This window comes from Equus caballus, chromosome 10 (assembly GCF_041296265.1).
Source record: "Equus caballus isolate H_3958 breed thoroughbred chromosome 10, TB-T2T, whole genome shotgun sequence".
NCBI lineage: Eukaryota > Metazoa > Chordata > Mammalia > Perissodactyla > Equidae > Equus > Equus caballus.
In genome coordinates this window covers 85817493-85831199 of record NC_091693.1, presented here as the reverse complement: position 1 = coordinate 85831199, position 13707 = coordinate 85817493, and the positions used below count along the sequence as shown (strand labels likewise).

Genomic DNA, 13707 nt, shown 5'->3' with positions numbered 1-13707 from the left:
TGAAGTCATCCTTTAGTAAACATGCCTCCTGTCTAAGCTGTGCACACACCCTGAGCTACCACCCACACTTCTACCTCTACCACCCAGAAGAAACTCCTAGGGGGAATGGCTTTCCCTCACACTGAGGATGAAGAGAACAGTGGGGAGACCCATGACCTCCTGGTGTTGAGCACTGGGGACTGTGGTGATGGCTTCCCACTGCCACGGATCGCTGGTGTTGGAAGGGTCTGCACTGAGTTTGAACTGGCATATTTCTAAAGTCTTTTTTTTAATGAAATATTTATGACAGGAAATCAGGTTAGACATTCCTGAAGCTAGCAAGAGCTTATGAACACTCTTTCTTATCCTTCCTGGATATGTAAATGCACTTAATTTTTTGAAGGAAGACCCAAATACCTCATTCCTTTACATTTAACTTGAGCCATTGCAGGAATGCTAACATTGATTTGGAGCCAAGCCTCTGGTAAAAGATTATCATATGTGGGCCACACAGGAAAATTCCTCCTAGCCGCCAGAATTCATACTGCAGAATGAGCTATGAATAGAAAGTTTGTGCATGCTTATGAATATGGATAAAATGCATCACTCATGGCCAGGGAATGGCAAGCAAAATTGAAAACACATATTTTGGATCACATAATATTTTCAAAAATATATTTAAAAGAAAATAAACACAGATTGTGTGTATTCATTTACTGCTTGAAGTACCTTTGGGGAAAAGAGACATCAACAACTTTTCTTTCCAAACCATTTGCTTTTCCTTGTGCTCTTTAGCACAGGCTGGACCTTCTGGGAAGAAGGAATAGGGGTCTTGTAGAGTGCATCGTAAGTAGTTTTACTGGCAGGCGTTATATCCCCTTCCTGTGGAAGACAAGGAGTTGAGTCTTTGAGTATGCGCTGAAAGGACGGCGTGGCTTGGGGAGATGTGTTCCGCTCATTTCTATTAGTATTTGTTTCCTGTTCCTTTGGTCTCAGAAGGATTCTGCTGGCTTATGCATTTTATACTTTGATCTGTTTCCTTGCTAGATTTTCATGAACTTCAAGATTGTATCTGTGTTGTTAAGCGTCCGGATGAAAACAGAAAATTTGCCATTTCATGTCACACATAAATGTCTTGCCTCCAGCAAAATTAAGAAAGAGGAAAAAGTAGTTTTCATATTCACCCCACTTTGGTAACAACTTTCCATGATAGCAGGCTTCTTATCTTCCTATAAAGGACACACTCTTCTTGCGTTATCTTTATGTGCTCAAAGAACCACTCATTTACATAGCACAAAAACATGCCCTTTCTGGATTGGATAGCTCATTTAATTTTCCCCTTCTGGCTTTTATTCTCTTTCCCTCCAGCTAATTTTTCCTGCTCTCTTTTCCACCACCTTGAGATCCTGAGATCCAGTGAGATAGTTAATTAATCTGATAATTCAATGGATTATTCTGTTGTTGAGTCCAAGTGACATATTTCCATTTAATACAGTTACTCACGTTTATCAATTCCTCTCCCACTTGCTACCTCATTCCCTAGAAACTCCTTCCCTCAGGACATTTAGCTGCAGCAACATGAACCACAGGACACACTGCTGTAGGTAACTGGATCATGCACTGACGTGTGACCTAAAAACAGTAATCCACTGTCTGACCCGGACCCTATGACATCATCTGATACAAAAGACTCTGCTCAAATAGAGATGTATTGTGTCAACTCCCTTATTTCTCAGGCATTTTAATTAAGAAGTCCACCAATTGTTATCATCTCAATTTGCAAGGTCACAATGTGGAACCTGGATTAATGGCTGTGGGTAGGAAGGTTTAGGGTTTCCAGTACCCAGGTTCAATTCACAGGAGACCCAGCTGCACTCTGTTTTCTGATTTTGATTTTCTTGATACTCTGTCCCCATAATGGAGCTTTCATTGCAAGCAAGACATTGATGAGAACAATAATCATCTCCTAGGGATGGGCCTTAATCCTAGGAAGGAGTCTGCATTGTTCACGCCAATCTCTAGCTCTGCTACAACAGGACGTTTGACAGGATTACCCAGAATAATTGAGTAAGTGGATTACCTAGAATAACTGAGTAAGGGGAATAATTGAGTAAAGAGAAAATATTGTGGCAACTCCCTGAGTTGAATGAAAGTCTGTTCCTTCACTGGTGAAAACTTGAAGAAGTCAGTTTATGACCCATGGAACGAAAGGAACCTCCATATTACTTCCTATCCCTCCTATGATTGTAGCCCCACAGTCTGTAATACCAACTGTTGATTACACCTTGACTTTGCATGACTATTAGATGTTTCTTTGTTGACTTGTGGCAATTTCACCTGTATCAAATATCTCCAGAGGGCAGAGGCAGTATCTGTTAACTTACTTTGTGTAGTACGTGGCCTAGTGCTGCTTCCTGTGAGTGTTGAATAAATTCATTCTAAGGTGGTGGCGCCGACGTTAATGTTGATGTGTGTGATGGCGATGTTGATAAGCTTCAAACTCAAGATACGTCACTTACAATTGTAGCACATCACTAATTGGTAGCCTATTCCATTTATTTCCTATCTCCCCTGCAAGAAAGTGAGATCCGTGAAGACAAAGACTTGTTTGTTCCTGCTACATCCCAAATTCCCAGAATAGTGTCTTCTTTTTTAAAAAATCTGTAACAGCTTTATTGAGGTATAATTGATATACAAAGAGCTGCACAGATTTAATGTGTACAATTTGATGAGTTTGGCCATAGGTGAATACCTGAGACACCATCACCACAGTCAAGGTAACAGACGAATCCACCACCTCCTAGAGTTTCCTCGAGACCTTTTGTTTTTGTGTATTTTTTGTTTTCATGATAAGAACACTTAATATGAGGTCTCCCCTCTTAACAAATTGTGTCGTGCACACTACAATACAGGCACTACGTTGTGCAGTGGATCTCTAGAACACATTCAGCTAGCACAACTGAAACTTTAAGCCGGTTGAGCAACAGCTCCCCGTTCCCCCTCCCCCCAGCCCAGTGTCTTTGATGTAGCAGACACTTAATAAATATTTGTTGAATGAATGAATGCTTAAAGATTAAAAATAAAATCTTGAAGAGGAAGTAATTTCCTCTCCATATCCAAACGTTAGTGTTTGATTTACTGCAGACAAGGTGCTTTCTCTCTGCTGAGCCAGACCTACTTTTTCTTGACATTTGCCTGTGACTGCTGTTACCCCAGACTTTAATAAATGGCTGACCTACTTGGTACAATATTATTTTTTTTGATAATGTGGTATTTTTGGAAGGTACATACCTGATAATATTTCTTATCCTTGACACTGATGTGGTAACTAAAAAAATACACCCCAAATAAATGCTCTTGTTGCTAAGTAATTTGCCAATGTTTGAATAGGCAGCAAAGGAGGATGTTTTGATAGTGTTTAGAAGTAGAGACAGCAAAATAAACTCTCCATTTTCCTCTCTCAGATCTGCCTTTTCCTTTTATAAATAAATAATGTGTGCATATATATATATATACACACACATATACATACGTACATACACATGTAGTATATATAAACAGATAATTGGAAAGGACTGTGGTATGTGTGTCAGTTTAAGAAAGTTAGCATTTCCACAAAACTCTCAGGAAAATTAATTGAGGAAGAAATATCGTCCAAATTGCTTCAAGGTTACTTGGAAAGCTATTGCTATATGAAAAATGGCTTAAACACTGAATTCAGGTCAATTTTCTATGAGTTTTGTTTTTCCAGGAGAGAAAAACTGGTCAAGTAGTGATTTATCCAAAGATTTTTGTTCTCTGTTTTACTGTTGTTTTTACCTGAGGGAACATTTCTTGAGAACCACTCAAGTTTCCACAACTTAGTGGACACCGCTCATTTTGCGGCAATCCCGGAAAAGAAAGAGAGTGGTCACATTTCAGACTGCTACAACACATCGGTCTTATTAAATATCACTGATTCCCTCCACTGCTTGGAAGTCAGAGAAGCCATATTGCTTGTGGCTGGAAAAAGAAGACTCATAAGCAAGTGAAAATGGTTTAAACCGGTTTATTTGTTTGTACAACTGATGCACAGACGTTATGCATCTCCTGCAAATATAAAAATCCTAGAGCATGGGTTTTATCATCTTTATGGCTGTGAAGATATGCAGTCATCTTGTGACCAGCTCAGTCTTGTCTTTTGGCATCAAAGGCATCAATACTTCATCAACTTTGACAGGTTCTTATTAAATGTTATGTTTATTCTATGTAGATAAGAAATAAGATTTACTCAAAAATAAAGGAAGCTGAAACATGCAGTTTGAAATGTACGAGAAACACAAAATATGTGACTCTGCCATTGGACTGCTCTCTTTTGATAAACTGCAACTTTTAGCATATGAAAGAAATGGCTGCCTAACAAATTATCCACAATCACCTAGGCCTGTTTATTAACAAGTTCATAGTCTTACCTTTCATGCTATTTTTCTTTTATTCTCTGTACTTTCTTTTCAGTTAAGTTCTGTCCTATATTTGTAATAGATCAGATACTAAAACTATCATTTAGAAGGTAGAAGTAAAAAATTGTCAAGGAATTCATCCTCCGAAATTTTCAAGACAATAATGAAATAATATTTCTTAGAGTTTAAATACAATAAAACCAAGACTTTCTGCATAATCACTAGACTACAACTTCATGGTGGCGGGAACATGGAAATCTTGTTTACCATGGAATACTGAGGACCTAGCACAGTGCCTGGCACACGGGAGTTGCACAACAAATACCTGTTGACAGACTGGAACATAAGAAATACGTTCCAACAGAACAGTCGGTGCAGGGGTGTATCTTTAGCCAACAGGGATGTCAAGCACAAGCGATGTTAACTGAAGCGCCCTTCAAGGAAATGACCCAAAACATACATGATTCAGAGAAGTAGACACTTTTGAAAATTTTGGTAGAGCTTTCTACGTCCAACAACACTTGAAGAATTTTACAAATTAGAAATCAGTGGTTTGAATAAACCCAGAGCCTGAATAGCTATTTCCAGCTTTTCAAATGTGCAAAACACATTTTTCCTCTTTCGCTTCCAGGGGAGACCCGAAGAATCAGCATCGTTTCAGGGATGGTTTTCACAGCCTTACTCTCCAGGAATAGACAAGGAGTGACGAGAAGCTCAACAATAGCAACAACAAAAGCCAGTACACAAACGGAGGCTTCAGGTATAAAAGGCCGATGATTTATGTAAACCCGTCCAACAGCGAACAGTTTTTGGGTTACCAATCTCTAATCATACTTGGTATGAGCCTACTTTCTTTTTTGCAATTAAAAATTGTCTTGTAACAAAAATGAGGTGTAAGATAGAATGTGAAAGATAAGACTGATGAGATAGGCAGGATACACTAAGAAAACTAAACATTAATTTTAGAACAATGGTGATCCTTTGGGATGGATGTGCAAAGGTGTGTTTTGAGGCGTTTGAGAAGAGATGCAGGGCGAACACTCACACCATCCCTCTTGCCCAGTTCAGAAGTAGAACATTACCCGTTACCTCAGACGACCTCTGAGAGCCCTTCCAGAGTACCAGCTTGCCTTTCCTCCTCAACCAGAAGTAACTGTTGACCTGTACTTATGTCTGTTGTTACTTGAATCTGGGCAGGGGCTGTGAAAGCCCCAATCAACTTAGGATGTGGAAGTGATGCCATGTGACAACTGATGCTAGGTCACAAAAAGGATGTGGCTTCTGCTGGCTTTTTCTCTCATGACACTTGCCCTGGGTGCCCAGTCTCCATTCGTGAAAAAGCCAGGCACCTCGAGAGGCCATGTGTAGACAGATGTTCTCTCATGGTTGACAGCTTCAGTTAAGCTACCGGCCAATGCCAGCAGCAAGCACCAGACATGTGAGTGAAAGAGGTTCCGGCTAACTCCGCTTCCAGCCTTCAGTCTCCCAGCTGAGGCCCCCAACGTTGTGGGGTGGAGACAAGATGTCCCTACTTTCCCTGTGCAGACTCATGACCCACAGAAACTTCGAGAGAGAATTAATGGTTATTGCTTTCTTTTCTTTTTTAAAGATTGGCATCTGAGCTAACAACTGTTGCCAATCTTTTTTTTTTCGCTTTATCTCCCCAAATCCCCCGGTACATAGTTGTATATCTTAGTCGCAGGTCCTTCTAGTTGTGGCATGTGGGATGCCGCCTAACGTGGCCTGGTGAGCGGTGCCATGTCCATGCCCAGGATCTGAACCGGTGAAACCCTGGGCGACCGCAGCAGAGCACGCGAACTTAACCACTCGGCCACAGGGCTGGCCCTATTGTTTTCTAAGTCGTGTGTTTTGGGGTAGTTTGTCATGCAGGCATAGATAACTAATGCACCAGTTTACTGCATTCCACAGACGTGGTCTATAGGTCATATAGGTCCTAACAGATGCATGCTTTTAGATCCTGTTCAACTCATTTGTGAGATAAAGTAGAGATTTGTTCTGAACCCTGAAACTATCATTTACTTATGAAACATTTGCTTTAATAGCTAATTCTAAAACACAAACGTCTTTCATGTATTTAAGTCAATACTTACATTTCAGGAAAATGTGTGTGTGTATGTTATAAATAGATTTATATGCTATTATATCTAAGTATGTATATGTGTCTATACTATAAATGGAAATATATATATATGGACACACACATACATACATATATATATATTTCTTAATGCTGGTTTCAGTAAATTATACATCTTTTCATTTCATAAAAAGTGATGAATGCAACCTGCTTTTGAGTAAACTACTAATAGGATACATCTGAAACAAGTTGAAAAATGTGTTGGGTTGAGTGGTGAGCGTGCTGACCTGCGCACAAGATTGCGTGTGCGGTAAAATTCTATCAATACTTTCACGGGACGAGGTGGTCAGGACTTCCCCTTACACCCTGTGCTTTGCTGCTGGACAAACTTCAGTCACGAGCTTTCGTTCCCTGAATTTGGTTTTGCTGCTTCTGTTGTGACATCATGAATAAGTTGTAAGACATTGATTTTACAAATATGCTAACTACTGATGGGAGACTTAATATGATAAAATCTGACAGGTACACTTAGGATGTAGGGGCTAAATCACTATGAAATACTGTAATTGCAGAAGTCATATGATTTTTACTTCACTGTTGTGTCAGTGTATCTAAACCTACATTTCCTTGCACCAGGTATTGCATTTAAATGTAGCAAACAGATCTGGTAAGTGAAACACCACTACTTAGGTACCAGAAGATCCAGTTAGTGACTAGTGGGTGTGTGCTCTGCTGGAAGGTTTCCCTCAATTACCCTTGCTCTCCCTTTTTGCCCAGATTCCCTGCTGCTAGGCGCCGTGCCCTTCAGCCCGTTGTTGGGTCTCGTTCTGTTCTCTGATTCATGGATGGGCTGCGACACCTTCACCTTGGCCAGGTCTCGGTGAGCAAGAGCTGCCTCTCACCTCTTTCACGCTCTTCAAGATACCAAGTTTAGGGCTGAGAATGTATCAGGCCACGAGAGAAAGATTCGCTTTTGGCTTATTAGTTTGAAACATGGCCAAATAAAAATGCTTTTAGGATCAGATGATTACAATGATGATACTTATATTGCTGATATTTAATAATGTGTTTTGCTTGCCCCAAATCCAAGGTATTTTCTCATTGGTCTCACACTATTTATCAGAATGACTTTCTCACTGTAATTATTAACGGGTTACTTAGGCCTGTTGCCCTTTAAAAGAAGTGTTTTCAGAAGGGTTGGGGAATGGTAGACAAATTTATGAAAATATTCAAGAAAATATGCATAGCAAGCATTTCGTCGAGTGGTTGTGAATCACTGGGCCGCAAGCAAGCTATGTTTTAGGTGGAAAGAAGGATTGGATTAATTAATCTGAGATCTTTTCCAGCTCTTAACATTCTGCCACCTCTTGTTGAGCAGCAAGGGCAAATCTCAGGTCCTGCTAATGAGCACCTTTAGATTAAATCTACTTGCTTGCGTATGTGGGTCTATAAAAGCGGCTCAACAGCAAGGTGGTGTTTTAAAAGCCAACTCTCCTGAACCAGTTCACAACAGCACAGGCAGAGGAAGGCTCCAGGATGGGTTCATTTTTAACTGATGAACGACTGTCTGAAAAACGGTGTTTACAAAAACATTCCTTCGCTGATTGTCTGCATCCCCTGCAGGGTTCAAGTGAGGGGTCTAAGAATTTGGGGAGGGCCAAGGCCGTGATGGGTGAATGAATCCTTTCTCACCATTCTAGAGGTCACCCTCAATAAGGCCGTTCTTATGTGGGAGGTGGAAAGGAATTTGATGGTGCCTGTTTGTTTTGGCAGCCTGGGTCCCGAAGATGCACACATCCAGAGAATGACAGAGAGCCATTTTTCCAGGCCAAGCCTAACTTGTGTTTCCATAACACTGTGGGAAGCTGCAAATGCAAGCCACACAGGCCTGTCCCCACCCCTGAACAAAAAGCCCTCTGCTTCCAGAGATACCGTCCCTAAATCACCTTTCATCCATTGAAGACTCATCTTAAAAACTAAGGAAAGAAAATACTGAAGAGATGGATTTTCATCCCAGTTATCAAGGTTATCAAGGAGATAAAGACTTTCTTCCTTAGAATTATCATCAGCATCCACAAGAGCAGAGGCAGCAAATGACAACTGAACATCCAGAGAACTTGTCTCTCCCTTAGATTATTTGAAACCCTCAGAATATTGATTTATCACCCTCCTTGATTTTCATGAACTTATTGTTCCGAGAGGCTAATCCAAATGGCTCTCAAAATTAGTTCTCTACCCAGCAATAAGTATAATTATGCTCTGTTGACATAAATCTCTTGAGTTAAAATTCTTCACAAACCACCTGTTCGAATCTCTGGATTCTCAGATTACAAGGTATCACAATATGTAGTTTAAATCCAGAAAGGACTTGAAGCAAATACATTAAAGTCTCTATACTAAAGTGTTTAAAAATCTTTTATACAAAATGTACAGCTGTCTACAAACCACAAGCACCATAGCTCATGAAACAACTGTTCTGGAATAAAGTGTTGACAGTCCTGTATTAACTGTTTCACCTATTTCTTTATTTCTTTTTTCCTAGCATACTCTGATTTCCCTTTTATGTTACTATTACTACTTGATTTTAGAGGCACATTACCTATGTATTCACTGTTACACTTAAACCATCGACGGAAATTTTGTTAGCAAAACATCTCTTTCAAACTCTGTTCAGACTTCTGTTAGTTTCAAATTAGTGAGTGGGTGTGTGTCTTTGAGCAGGGCCTTTTCTATTTGCAGAGAGCTATACTAGTCACACATTTTTTTTCTGAATAGGGCATAGATGCAAAAATCGTAACAGCAAGGCTTTCATCAGCACACTGGATATCATGTCAAACACTATACTATTTCATGTGCGTTAACTCATTTAAACTGCACTGCAAACTCACGGAGTTTAGTGCTATGCTTCTCCTTACTTTATTTATTTTTGGTGAGGAAGATTGGCCTTGAGCTAACATCTGTGCCAATCTTTCTCTATTTTGTACGTAGCATGGCACCACAGCATGGCTTGATGAACAATGTGTATGTAGATCCACACCCATGATTGGAACCTGTGAACCCTGGGCCTCTAAAGTGGAGCATGCGAACCTAAGCACTACACCACCGGGCTGATGCCTTATCCTCACTTCAAATGAGACCCAAAGGTTAAAAGTAACCGGCCTTGTCACAACGGGGATACAGGTTAGCAGTGAGAGAGATTTACACATAAGCCCTGAGAGAAGGGTGAACTCATTATACATGTTTGTGATGCCACATTGAATGTTTTTATTTTTTAAAAAATCCATGAAATACAGCTATTGCTTATGGCAGTATGGTGGACTAGATTTCCTGACCAACTTCCTGCTGAAAATAACAAAATGCTGAGTAAGAAGGATGCATCAATAATCTGGCCCTAAAGGGACAAAGAATTAGAGGGCAAATACTAGGCAAAATGGAAACTCATGGGGTCACCTGCCTTCTGCTTTCATCCTAAGAGTAGTCAGTAAAACCCGGTGGGTTCAGGTTTATGAAAGGAAAAGATGTATAATTTACTGAAGCCACGGATAATTACATATATATATATATACACACATATTTATAGTATACACATACATATATACATACATATGTAATAGCATTTATATCTGTTTATAATGTGCACATACACACACACACACGTTTTCCTGAAATGTAAGTATTGACTTAAACACATGAAAGACCTTTTTCTTATAGAATTTGCCATTAAAGCGAATTTGTTTTCATAAGTGAATGATGGTTTCAGGGTTCAGGAACAATCTCTGTCTTGCAAATGAGTTGAACAGGGTCTAAAAGTCTGTGTACATCCATTAGGATCCATATGACCTGTAGTCCAAGTCTGCGTAAGGTACGCAGATGTCTGTCAATCAGGAGAAACAGGAGAACCTGTGTTCTAGGCCTACATAAGCGTCTTTCATTATAATCATCTCTGTGGTTGGTATAAAGAGACTTCTGTTTTGATTTTTCTAAAGATCTTCTCTACAACGTTATATGCGAACAAATGCCACATGCACTTTGAGTCTCTGAGGAGAATTTTGGTAAAGGATGTTGTTTTCCTGGGTAGGTCATAAATATTCCATCTCCACAGGAGTTCATGGACTTGTCTCTGCTTGATAAGTGACTTGAGTAATTAAAAACCTGTGTATGAGGACAGTGTTGTTACCAGTGTCCAAATTAGGAAGAACACCTCCATCGAGGGGCAATTTTCCTTCAGGGAAAAGTTTCATCACCTGGCTCTTGGATCTCATGCTAATTCCTCATTAACTATTTTTAAAAGGATTTACAATCAGTGCAAGAATTATTGTGCAATAATAAGTTTTCCTTACTTCCCAACAAACACAAATTCCTCACAAGACGCTTTCTCCAAAAACAGACCCCTGGTTTCTAGAGTTGAAAAGAATTTGTGGTATCTTTAATTCTCGGTTTTGATGACCTGAACTTCTTTAAACATTTGAAAGAATGCTACACAGAGTCTGTATTCAGCTCAAATTGTAGATATTAACTCAATTTTTGTTAAGCAAATGAAGAAATAAATATTACCTTAAGACAATTAAGATTTTGTAAATGTATGTTTTAAAGGCATATGTAAAAAACTTGTAAAAACTTTTGAATGATTTTAAATTTCTTCTTTCAAAAAAATAGTAGTTGGGGCCAGCCCTGTGGCCTAGTAGTTAAGTTTCATATGTTCCACTTCAGTGGCTTAGGTTCAGTTCCTGGGCACGGACCTACACCACTCGTCAGCAGCCGTGAAGTGGCAGCGACCCACATATAAAATAGAGGAAGATTGACACAGATGTTAGCTCAGGGCAAATCTTCCTCAGCTAAAAAAAAAAAAAAAGTCATTTAGAACATAAGTAGCTGAAGAATGCTCTTAGGAAATTGAGTGCCAGGAGTATAGCAATGAGAAAAGACTGACAAAATCCTGGCCTTCATGGACTTTCATTCGAGGAGGGGGCAGCAAAGGCATATATTATATAAGGCTGTATTTATAGGACAAAAACCATGTCCTGAAATTTAGTAGTGATTATACTTACTTTTTTTCCAAGGATAAAGAAGCATAGAAAGGCATGATTTTAAAGTATTTAGAATTCTTTTGAGACATTCCAGAGAACTCATCAAAAGACCTTGAGGTCAAAAGCTATTTTTTCCCAGTAAAAAACAAGAAATTAATAAAAGCAATTGTAATTACTGCCCGTCTATAAGAGATCCACATCTCATCCTGTGGCCCCACAGCTAGGCCTGCCCTTTGCTCTTCTTGCCCTTTTATCAATATCTACAGTCTTCATTTAGATTACTTGTTTCAATTGACTTAACCCAGAATTATGTTAATTTTTCAAGAAATTTATTAGTTATTTCTGTTAAATTACCTAATCATTTTGATTAGTCTGTTAACTGGTTGCTTACCTTACTGTCTTCATGACTTGCTCTCCAGTTGCTCTGCCTTGATCAGAACACATTAATCTGGTAGTGAGGAGGGTATACCCTTGTTGAACTGAACTCAGAGGCACCGGATAAGGTGGTTCCTCCACAAATTTGAGTTATTAATTGCTGCCCCCTCTGTTAACAAGAGTGAAAGACTGAGCTTGGAGAGCCAGCTGACTATTAACACTCCCAAACCTTTACAGAGGTCAGTGGTCAAACAAAACGGAGCCCCTCAATCTAGGGGAACGGCATCTGTGAATCTCTCTTCCACATCTGGATTTAGCTTGGTGCTCAGGTCTCTCCAGCTGCTGAAAAGAAAAGACTCCGAAATACAACACCGTCCACGCCCTTGTCCCCAGGGTCAGTCATAGGCTTCTGTTACAGTCTGATGGTCCCTCCTGCTGGTTCTAGGATGAGCCATCCAGTACATTTATTCCCCCAGGCCTTAGAAGAAACTAACTTTCGTGCAAAGGCCAATCCCAGGCAAAGAACTCACCTTGTCTTCCCTTGACGTGCAGCTCCCACCAAGGGGTCTGGGATCTAGATATTTGTCTGCCCCTTGCAGATCACGTACAATCTGGAGCAGTGTTGAGGAGACCGTAAACATTCTAGCACCATGGAGATCGTCTCAGAACTACACAAGGCTTCCGAACATCCTCTGTGATTTGGAGAGTCTGGGGTCAACCAAATATTCCCAGGTCTAGGAGGTGACCCAAGACTCAGGCTTCTTTTTTTTTTTTTTTTTAAAGATTTTATTTTTTCCTTTTTCTCCCCAAAGCCCCCCGGTACATAGTTGTGTATTCTTCGTTGTGGGTTCCTCTAGTTGTGGCATGTGGGACGCTGCCTCAGCGTGGTCTGACGAGCAGTGCCATGTCCGCGCCCAGGATTCGAACCGACGAAACACTGGGCTGCCTGCAGCGGAGCGCGTGAACTTAACCACTCGGCCACGGGGCCAGCCCCCCGAGACTCAGGCTTCTGTCTAACTAGCTATACAAACCGTGGCAAGATATTTGCCCCTCTCTGCCCTTCATCTGCAGAATGTTTGCCTGGTTATGATGGGGATTTATAGGAAAATGAATAAACAAAAGAGCTGCTTGGCTCAGCGTTCAATGTATTGGCTATTACTAATTGTTTTAGGTGCAATTTTATTCTGTGCCAGGCTTTCAACTCCAGAGTGAGTGTTATCTAAAGCCATGTATTTCAAATTACTATTCATAACACATAAAGGGGTAGTAAAAATAAACAAATAATTCATATTAACAAAGCAGAATAGAACAGCACATATTGAAGAGTACAGCATAAAATAAGTATTAGGATACTTACAACATGGTGCCTATAGTTAACAATACTGTTTTGTATACTTAAAATTGTGTTCAAAGAGTAGATCTCGTGTTAAATATTCTTACTACAAAAAAAAAAAGAGAGAAAAGAATTAATACAAATAAAATAAAAAACAAAAAACTAAGTTTAGTTCCTAGGGGAAAAAAATAAGCATGTGTCTTCTTTCATGAAAGTTTATTTCAGATTATTCATATGGGACCTGGTAGAAGATATATTTCGTAATGTGAATCACACTCCAAAAAGCTGGAAAAATACTAATCTAAAGCCTACTCTGTGAATGAATTTGTTTAGTCTGTTGGAAATGAAACTCTATTCTTGGTGGGAAGCGGGAAGTCCATCACGCAAAATACCAAATGGCCCAGCAGCTTTCATTTTGGTATCGTTGAATTAAACTTGCCAGGAGTTTGGTGAGTA

At 39.8% G+C, this 13707-nt stretch overlaps 1 long non-coding RNA gene across 1 annotated transcript; it reads right to left on the bottom strand.

Moving 5' to 3' along the window:
- Positions 1-4011: 4011 nt before the first annotated feature.
- LOC111775504 (uncharacterized) lies at positions 4012-12562 on the bottom strand. Its single transcript, XR_002811212.2, has 3 exons — positions 12449-12562; positions 11935-12260; positions 4012-4223 (listed from the first exon to the last, which is right to left on the bottom strand). It is a non-coding gene; the product is annotated as an uncharacterized lncRNA (long non-coding RNA).
- Between the last annotated feature and the right edge of the window lie 1145 nt (positions 12563-13707).